General features: G+C 35.5%; 1 pseudogene across 1 annotated transcript; it reads left to right on the top strand.

Annotated features, from left to right (window-relative positions):
- Positions 1 to 9,838: 9,838 nt before the first annotated feature.
- Positions 9,839 to 10,397, top strand: LOC309858523 (high mobility group protein B1 pseudogene; annotated as a pseudogene). Its single transcript has one exon. The product of its transcript is annotated as a high mobility group protein B1 pseudogene (transcript).
- The last annotated feature ends 646 nt before the right edge of the window (positions 10,398 to 11,043 follow it).

Genomic DNA, 11,043 nt, shown 5'->3' with positions numbered 1-11,043 from the left:
ACTGGAAACTGCTCTCAGCCCCTAGATATTGTCAGCATTTTGGGGGGTTTCATCCAGCTTCAAGACAGGAATGATAAACCAATCCCCTTGTGCTTTGAATCTGTTTTCTGTGAAAATTATCTACTTCTAAAGGGTTCATCAGATTGGGTCAGGCCCGCAGAGTTCATCTTCTTATCTTAAAATCAATTTACTTGGAATTTTAATTACATCTGTAAAATCCATTCAGAAAATAATGTAGATTAATGTTTGATTGAATAACCAGGGCTTAGGCATCTGGGGTCTCCATATTTAGAATGCTGCCTATTACACTAAGGGACACAGTGAGAATTATTGGAAAATCTCTAAGGTTAAAATGCACATGGACTCATCTTTGAAAAACATACAGGTTGGACATATGAAGATGGAGTAGGAATGTCATTCTAAGCAGGAGAAATAGCATGAACTAAAGCAGACAGATTTAGGCAATGAGTATGTTTTGTACAGGAGAACATTGTGTAGACTCATGGGCTATTCCAGAGGCAGCATAATCTAGCAAACAATGAACTTTATACCTGTGTGACTTGAGCAAGTTGCTTTAACATGATTAGTTTTTTTTTTTTTTAAGATTTTATATATTTATTTAACAGAGAGAGAGATCACAAGTAGGCAGAGAGGCAGGCAGAGAGAGAGAGGGAAGGAGGCACCCTGCTGAGCAGAGACCCCAATGTGGGGCTCAATTCCAGGACCCTGAGACCATAACCTGACCTGAGCCGAAGGCAGAGTTTTAACCCACTGAGCCACCCAGGTACCCCAACATGATTAGTCTTAATTTGTTCACCAATGAAATGACAGTAATAGGGCGCCTGGGTGGCTCAGTGGGTTAAGCCGCTGCCTTCGGCTCAGGTCATGATCTCAGGGTCCTGGGATCGAGTCCTGCATCAGGCTCTCTGCTCAGCGGGGAGCCTGCTTCCTCCTCTCTTTCTCTGCCTGCCTCTCTGCCTACTTGTGATCTCTCTGTGTCAAATAAATAAATAAAATCTTAAAAAAAATTAAAAAAAAAGAAATGACAGTAATATTAGAATATAGATCACAAGATGATTGGAAGTGATTAGAAGTTATAGGTAAATAGACATAAGCAGACATAAATATAAAAAATATTTTGGCTTCTGTTAATGCATATCAGGATCACCACATTTTTTATCACATGGAATTGCATTATTAGTTCATATTCTTTTTATGAAATAATAGGATACCTACTAGAGGTTTTTGCCTCTTAGGTGTATATTTCACCTTGTATTTTGTATTTTTTAAAGTATCATCAACCTCACATAATTCTATGACATCTGAATAATTGGTGAGAATATTAAACTAAGTGAAATAAAAGATTTTAAGGGGTGGGAGAAATACCACCTCTGCCTTGTTCCCTTTCCTTCACATCTATGGTTTACACAAGACTTTTGATTACTATCATTTGAATATAAATTTTCAAATCAACTAATAGTCCCTAACAGTAGTATCAGGCTTTCTAAGGTTATGAAGAAAAATGTTATTTGAAACAGAAAAAGAAATCTTCATGAATTAAATATAAATTATATCCCAGCTTTTAATTTATCTATATGCTCCATCAACCATTTATTTGGGAAAAATGAATTGAATACATACTATGTTTCAGGTCCCATGCTTGTGAATTATAAAGATGAATATGACATGTTCTCTGTTCTAAAAGAACATATTCACTAGTGGGGTAATATCTAGGAAAAAATTCCTGTTTTCCCTTATTCTCACAGTACTTCCACACTTAACAACATTTTTGACAGCAAGTTTCTGGGTTCACTTCCACACAGACAAATTTTCTGATACCAGCTTGGTATCCTACAATTCAATTCAGTTCTGATATTACCTACTTAGATTCATGGCTTGGTCTTTCTGGTGGCAAGATCCTATCCAGGAGCCCACCAAGAGTTATTTCATTAGAACAAAAGAAAACTTCTATCACCCAGGAAATTCCTAGGAAGTTAACTCTGTGTCAACAACCAGGGTCACAGGCCAGATTAGAACAAGAGATGTTCCTAGTGCTTTTTTCACTTAGAAAGTCATAAATGTTTTAGGTGCTCTGTGCCAGGAACCAGGAACAGAGACCAATATATATGTATGTCTTGTTATTTCACAGGGAGATGTCCACATATGCAAGTTACACATACATAGAATTAATTGTAGCAGGCTTGATAGTTAATACATAATATTGATATATGTTAGGTATTTTAATGATTTATTTATGGTAAACTGTTTTGTGTGAGATCATATTGAGGATTCATATGGTACATAGACAAGTTTCTACTTGTTTATGCATTTGTTCATTTAATAAGCATTTATTATTTTTTATTTGCCAGGCTGCACCACAAACTACTAAGGCCAAAATGAATAAGGCAGAGTCTCATATCTCAAGGAGCTCACAGTCCAGCAAATGTAGAAGATATTTCAAAGAATATCATGTGGAAGTGACAGTTTTAAATTAATGATCTGTAACCCTCATGTAAGTGTGGTTCTCGCAGTGTGTGGCCCTGAGAAACTAAAGTGAAAACAAAATGATAATTCCCAAACTTTAAAAGCACAAAACAGAAAATTATAGTAAATCTTTCACTGACAGGAATATATACTAAACTTGAGCATATTTGCCAGGGCTCCTTTGGGTTAAATATGGCCTTTCTATGGTGGCCTTTAAAATGCAAATGCCCCTGGAGGGTTAATCTATTAAATCAATATCGCATTAGTGGCATTTTTCTCTGATAGAAGGATCTCAGGGCAGCAAGCAGGTACAGAAGGTTGGTAATAGGAGAGAGGGTACATCAAGAAGTTTCAGAAAGAAAGTCCATCTTTATACCTTGGCTGAGATCCTGATGATACATTTCTATCTTAACTAGAACACTTATTTTTTGGAAGTTTTTATTTATATTCCACTTAGTTAACATACTGTATAGTATTAGTTTCAGTTGTACTATTTAGTGATTCAACACTTACATGCAACACTCAGTGCTCATCACAAGTGCTCTCCTTAATACTCATCACCTATTTAACCCATCCCCCTACCTACCACCTCTCTGGTAACCACCAGTTTGTTCTCTATAGTTAGGAGTCTATTTCTTGGTTTGCCTCTCTTTTTTCCCCTATAATCATTTTTTTATTAAATTCCACATATGAGTGAAATCATACAGTATTTGTTTTTATGATTAACTTATTTTGCTTAGCATAATACTTTCTAGCTCCATCCATGTCATTGCAAATGACAAGATTTTATTTTTTATGGCTAAGTAATATATGTATATACCACATCCATTATATATGTATATGTATATATACATGTATATATACATATATATGTATATCCACATCCTTTATCCATTCATCTGCTGATGAACATTTGCATAATTTGGTTATTATTGATAATGCTCCTATAGAATTTATTTTAAACTGAAGTGTTTACTAAACAACACTCTTAATATCTTTGCATGTATTTACTGTACTTCTAAATCCACTTTTATTTTTACTTTTCATACTTTTATAAAAGATGTTCAATTGTGCCTTTTAGTAGCAAAGTGGTCCATATGATTTTATGTAATACTTTAGCTACAGTGCGTTCTTGCAACTTGGAAATGAAATATAAATAAATTCATGTTATTAATACTTTAAAATATAACTCAAACAGAAAGATTTACTTCCATTTTAGGTCAGTGAACATATGTCCTTAGCAGTTAATACCATTATGAAGAAATCTTCACCATGATTTATGATAATATATTGTAGAGATAAAATCTTCTTGTTGGCCTTAAATATACCACGTGCTTTTAAATTGTTCTTTCTTTGATTAGGAACTTAGCTAATTTGTCATTAACTTTACAAAAAATAACTCTTAATCTTTCTAGAGTATTTATCATGGAACCTAAATAAAATATATTATATATCTAGTGAATTTTACTAGAGTACTTTAACATGACTGCATAATGAAACAATGTTGTTTTTCTTCTTCTATAATTGGTTTCTACAAATATTGTTTTTTTACAACTTTCTATTATAGTTTCTGCTTCTTATTTCCAAATAATTGATGAGATATTGTTAAAAATAGTATTCTCACATGATGTGTATATAGAGTAAATAATAAGTTAGTCCTTGGAATATCAAAACAGAAAGTCATCAGACACATTTTCTGATAACTGTAATGACAAAGAAGCTATTACAGTGGTCTGACTCGAGTGTTAGAGTTTGGAAGCTCTTTAATATCAATTATGTTTCTGTTTTTGACTATGTCCATGTCTTTGAGTAAGCTATTTAATATATTTTAAAAGACATGAGGTGCCTCCTTAGCACAGTAGGCAGCACATCAGTCTCATAAAAAACATAATTTTAAAAGGCTTAATTATTTTTACATCAAAAGAAGGCACTGAGAATCAGTTGAACTTAAAGAAAAAGTTGAGACCTAAAAACAGGATTACTTTCTTGTGAATTTGTATATATAATATTTCCATATGTCAATTTTAACATTTTTAAACAAATGCTACATTAAAATCTATAACTTATTGCTGCAATGTAATCACTTTAATATACATCTATGGTATAGGTACAAATAATTTGTTACATTATATATTTTGTTACCATGGCTTTAAAGAATCATCTTTGGGGAATATAATTTCAAAGTAATTGGGCACACTTCATTTAACGTTTTGATGATCTCAGGGCAAAACAAAGTAGAGTGAATGGAAGTATAGGTGAACCAAGAGGGCTATTGAAGTTTTGGGGGTTTAGGTGACTGGAATACTATTCCCTCTACTTTTGCATATGTTTGATATTTTCTAAAGAAAACAAACTATAACGTTGAGATGGGGGCGCCTGGGTGGCTCAGTCAGTTGAGTGGCTGCTTTTGGCTCAGGTTCTCGTCTCAGGATCCTAGAATCCAGCCCTGCTTCAGACTACTTCTCCCTCTGTCCTTCCTTCTCTGCTCATTTTCTCTCCCTCTCTATCTCTATCTCACTATCTCAAATAAGTAAATAATATCTTTAAAAAATATAATGAAATCAGTCAAGCAGAGAGAGTCAATTATCATATGGTTTCACTTATTTGTGGAGCATAACAAATATCACGGAGGACAAGGGGTGTTAGAGAGGAGAAGGGAGTTGGGGTAAATTGGAAGGGGAAGTGAATCATAAGAGATTATGGACTCTGAAAAACAATCTGAGGGGTTTGAAGTGGCAGGGGTTTGGGAGGTAGGGGTACCAGGTGGTGGGTATTATAGAGGGCACAGATTGCATGGAGCACTGGGTGTGGTGAAAAAATAATGAATACTGTTTTTCTGAAAATAAATAAATTGAAAAAAATATATAATGCTCTGTAACAACAGTTTTTTAAATGCTTATAGTTTGAGTATACTCATGAAACTAACTATTTATAGCTGGTGTCTTTTAAAAAACATAATTATTAAATCCCATGAGGAAATAAAAAGCTTTAAAAGGATTAGTGAAAGAATCTGAGTTTGTAAATGTTGGAATTTGATATGATATGATACATTGTATGAAATGGCTTCTGGAAATCAGCACATTTTATTGTTTTATTTTTTATTATTCATTTATTTATTTATTTATCTATTTATTTATTTATTTATTTATTTTTTATTTTCAGCATAACAGTATTCATTATTTTTGCACCACACCCAGTGCTCCATGCAATCCGTGCCCTCTATAATACCCACCACCTGGTACCCCGACCTCCCACCCCCCTCCCCTTCAAAACCCTCAGATTGTTTTTCAGAGTCCATAGTCTCTCATGGTTCAGCACATTTGAATCTCAATATCACAGAAGGGGGAAAAAGAATCACTTCCAGTGTTCTTCAGCTTAGGTCCCTATAAGTCAAATCAATGTTCCTATTGGACCAAGGAGCTGGGAAACCAACATGTCTTGACTTCCTAGTTCTCCTGGGTGTTGCTATGATTTAAAAGCACTAGCTACTTACTCCAAACTTTACTTTTGATCTCATATCTTATATACACAAGCAGCTTCTCAGTTCCAAAGTAAAAGTTGTGAAATACCTGATAGATGAAAACAACCTTACCAATGGAACTACAGAAGCAAAGAGAAATAGATTAGGCACAGTATTTCCATTTGGGTTTCAGTGTATCTGAAAGCACATGAGGGAGCAAAAGTGAAAGACCCTAGAAAGTTCTCTGTAGTCATTGGCAGACAGAAGAGCAGAACTGGCTTTATATTTTGGAATGTTAAGCTTATTTCTGAATATAGAATGAGAAGTCTATAGGAAACTTGTGGCATATTTTTAGAGCAGGTATTAACATATTATTACAGGAAAAAAACTTCAAGTTTAAGTTATTGCAGGGACAATTCATTAAAAGAAATTGTGCCTATGAGTGTGTAATTTCAATATATTTTATAGGATTTTTTTCAAAGGCACATTTTTACTCTTTATTAAATCATACATGCATACAAGTACACCTGGCACAATATTTTAATGTTCTTTGGTCTACATTCCAATCAGAAAGAGTAAACACTTATGCAGGTATATTGCATAAATACAATTAAGTATAGCAATACCAGTCTCAGGTAAATTTGTCTCTTTTTTTTTCTTTTTTTTTTAAAGATTTCATTTATTTATTTGCCAGAGAGAGATCACAAGTAGGCAGAGAGGCAGGCAGAGAGAAGAGGAAGCAGGCTCCCAGCCAAGCAGAGAGTCCAATGCGGGGCTCAATCCCAGGACCCTGGAATCATGACCTGAGCCGAAGACAGAAGCTTTAACCCACTGAGCCACCCAGGCGCCCTGGTAAATTTGTTTCTTTTCTAGGTCTCTCTCATCATTCATTCTTTTCTCCCCTTTTACATCACTCTGCCCTGTATCTTTTTCCCCCTCCCTTCTTTCCATTAACAGATACATTTGAAATCTTACTGTATGTGTGGCACCATACAAAATATTAAAGATAGAGCAGAGAACAATATGGACATGTTTCATGACGTCACAGATTTTCCAATATGTTCAGAATGGCAGACAAGTATGAAGAGGTAATGAGAAATCCATTATGCTATGAGATCACATAGGAGGTGAATTTCTCCTTTTTCTTGTCATTGATCTTATTTATTGATCCCAAAGTGAACCTTTTGTTCTTTAAATCTTACACTCTGTATCATATTTACTTATACCTTTCTAACAATAATAGCTCAAAGTCCTCTTCTCACTTCCCCCTTTATACCCGGTGTCCACCCCCATGTTACAGTTCATTCCCTGGTACCCGGCATGGAAATGTTTAATTTTCACTGGCCTCCTAAAAACCAAAAGAGAGTAGCACCTTTTCTTTTTAATCAACTAACAATAAACAGCACAGTCTCTAGATAACTCTTGCTGACTCTCAAGTGGGTATTCCTAAGTGAAGTAGAGGATCTGTAGGCTTGTTTACTTTGGTTTCTACCTGTTGTCTTCTTGACCTTCTTGGATAGAACTGATAAGTCATTGCTGTAGTTTTTGCTACACCATAGGTTACTAAAACTCTGTTTTTCATTTTCTTTCTCCTTTCATTTTCAAAATAACCTCACCCTAGTGATCCAAATTTCTGTATATGTTGCATCTAACATGGAAAACCATATAATGATTAATCAAGATTACTTGGCATTTTGGGTCCCATAAAAGAAAACATACAGATGATAGCTCTTCAGTAAAATTAGTAGCTTCTGGGGCACCTGGGTGGCTCAGTCAGTTAAGAATCCAACTGTTGATTTAGGCTCAGGTCACAACCTCAGGGTCATGAGATGGAGCCCCATGTTGGGCTCCATGCTCAGCGGGGATCTGTTTGAGATTCTCCCTCTCTTCCTCTCTCTGACTCTGCTCCTTGCCCATGAGTACATGCTCTCTCTCTCTCTCTCAAAGCCAGCAATCAATCTTTTTAAAAAAAAGTTGTAGCTTCTACATGATAGGTCATCTTCATTCAGTTTTGAATTATAGAGTTTTATGAACCATTCCTATTAATGCAGTTATCTATAGAAATATGTGTAGTTGAAACATGAAAATATTGGTAATGGAGATTATTTACTTTAATTAAAAAACATAAATAATATTAGGAAGCATACTGAATCATAAGTCAGAAGAATTACTTTCTAGTCCTATTACAAGCACTTACTACTAAATTCCTTTAGCGTTCCCTGGGCTTTAGCTGTACTATCTTTAAAACAACAACAACAAACAGCCAAACAAACAAAACTAGCATTGCCTATAAAAAACATACCTGCACTGCCTATCTCACATGGTTGTTATGAGGTTCCAAAAATATAATGAAGATTTTGGAACTGCTTTTTTTTTTTTTTTTAAGATTTTATTTATTTATTTGACAGAGAGAAATCACAAGTAGATGGAGAGGCAGGCAGAGAGAGAGGGAAGCAGGCTCCCTGCGGAGCAGAGATCCCGATGCAGGACTTGATCCCAGGACCCTGAGATCATGACCTGAGCCGAAGGCAGCGGCTTAACCCACTGAGCCACCCAGGCGCCCCTGGAACTGCTTTTAAAAACTGTATAGTACAACACAAATAAAAGATAAAATTTTTATTCTACTCATAAACTTAGGCACTTGACTTTTTGTAACACAACTTTTTAAATATTTTTCTTTATTACTTGTCAGAGAGAGCATAAGCAGAGGGAGAAACAGCCAGAGGGAGCAGCGAGGTTCCTGCAGAGCAAGTAGCCCAATGCAGGCCTCAATCCCAGGATCCTGGGACCATGACTGGAGTGGAAGGCAGATGTTTAACCAACTGAGTCACCCAGTTGTCCATTTCTACACACTTTTATTTTAAATTCTGACAAGTCAAACACTCATAAGATGGAGAACATAGTCAATTCTAGATCCTAAGCAAAATACTTATTTTCATTAATTACAGGGCTATTTTTATTCAAGTCTGGATAACTGGTATTACTCTCCATGTAAACTGAAGAAAAACCAGCGCATATCCCTTTAGAATTTCTTAACCCAATCCTGTGGTCTTACACACTTCTCTTCAAATTTAACATATTTTGAATGAAACAAGGTCGGAAGATTATTTCTGACACCAGAGGTTTTAAAGATAATGGTAGGATAGTTCATTTAAACATTCTGCTTTGTTATATGTATGGCAGGAAAAAACAATTTAGTGAATTTGGCTTGCCGTTACTCTGATTCTCAATAAAATCAAAGATCACAAGGAAGCCATCCTATGAATAAACAAAAAGACATGATAGTAGAGAATGGGAGCATTAGCACAGAACAGAAAGGAAAAGTTTTGGACGGGTAGACCTTGATGCTAGTATTTGTTCTATTCCTCCTTGATCTGAGACTACTCAGGTCCCTACTTCATAAACTGTAAATCTAGAACATGATGCAATGGCCAAATAATTCTGTAATATTGGTTTCTACATTCTGGAAAGTAATTTGCTAAAAGTAAACAGACCCCAAAAAATGTTAACCTTAGAAAATTAACTCCAGTTAAGAATAAATCTTAGTTTGTTACCTACAAAGTTAATTTACATGGCCAGTCTTCTTAGAATTATTTCTGTTGGGGTACCTGGGTGGCTCAGATAGTTGTGTCTGACTAAGGGCAAAACCTTGTGGTCATGAGATCAAGCCCCAAGTCAAGCTCTGCCCTCACTGGGGAGTCTGCTTGATATTCTCTCTCTCTATCTCTCTTTCTGCCCCTCTCCCTTACACTCAGATTCATTCATTCTCTCTCTCTCTCTCAAAAATTAATAAATAGATTGCAGTACATTGAGCTCCATAGAAGTGCACTGGAGCAAGTGAGAGCCAGACAGGCACTGGTCAACTTTGTGCCTTGCTAAAGAAAATAATTAAACATGGGCAAAGGAGATCCTGAAAAGCCAAGACAAAATGTCATCATATGCATTCTTTGTGCAAACTTGACTAGAGGAGTACAAGGAGAAGCATCCAGAAGCTTCAATCAACTTCTCAGAGTTTTCTAAGAAGTGCTCAGATAGGTGGAAGACCATGTCTGCTAAAGAGAAAGAAAATTTGAAGACATGGCAAGGGTGGACAAGGCCCGTTTTGAAAGAGAAATGAAAATTTATTTTCCTCCTTAAAGGGGAAACAAAAAAAAGTTCAAGGATCTCAGTGCACCCAAGAAGCCTCCTTTGGCCTTTTTCCTGTTTTGTTCTGAGTATCACCCAAAAATCAAAGGAGACTATCCCAACCTATCCATTGGTGATGTTGCAAAGAAACTGAGGGAAATGTGAAATAACACTGCTGCAGAAAAAAAAAGTAGCATTGTGAAAAGAAGGCTGCTGAGCTGAAGAAAAAATATGAAAAGTATATTGCTGCATACGAAGCTAAAGGAAAGTCTGATAGGGCAAAAAAAGGGAGTTGTCAAGGCTGAAAATAGCAAGAAAAAGAAGGAAGAGGAGGAAGATGAAGAAGAAGATGATGATAAATAAGTTGGTCTATAAAGGATTTAACCCCTTGTACTCAATCACTACTTTTAAAGAAAAAATATTGAAATTAAGGCTATATAAGTTTTTAAACTGTATACAGTTTTTAAACTGTACAGTGTCTTTTTTTTTTAGTTAACACTACTGAATGTGTCTTTAACTAGCTGTGTCCTGGTGGTTTTCGATAGCCACTACCTTTGCCTGGTACAGTTCGAGGGTTGCAAATTGGAATGAAAATTTAAAGCAAGAATCTTTTTGGTGCACACCACAAATTACTACTATTTGGGGATGGAAGTGTTTCATCTTCAGTTGTTTCTGATGCAGCTCCTATGAAATAACTGTTACTCTGTTAACTGAATACCACTCCAACTGTGTAATTATACCTGTCACAGAGTAAATGTGTATAAAATAAAACTGGAATCCATAGTTGCTCTTTCCACCACTGACTCCTCATAAAAAGATGGACAGATGTTTTGCTTCACTCCAGTGTTTAAACTTTTCTAAGGTGTTTTCTGTTTGTTTGTTTGTTTTCTTTTATTTTAAAAGATTTATTTACTTGAGAGAGAGGGTGTTGTGTGTGTGGAGGGAGGGGTATAGGGAGAAGGAGGAAATCTGAA

Source organism: Mustela nivalis (assembly GCF_964662115.1).
Source record: "Mustela nivalis genome assembly, contig: HAP1_SCAFFOLD_2714, whole genome shotgun sequence".
NCBI lineage: Eukaryota > Metazoa > Chordata > Mammalia > Carnivora > Mustelidae > Mustela > Mustela nivalis.
The sequence above is the reverse complement of the archived record's forward strand: the minus strand, read 5'-3'. Positions and strand labels throughout refer to the sequence as shown.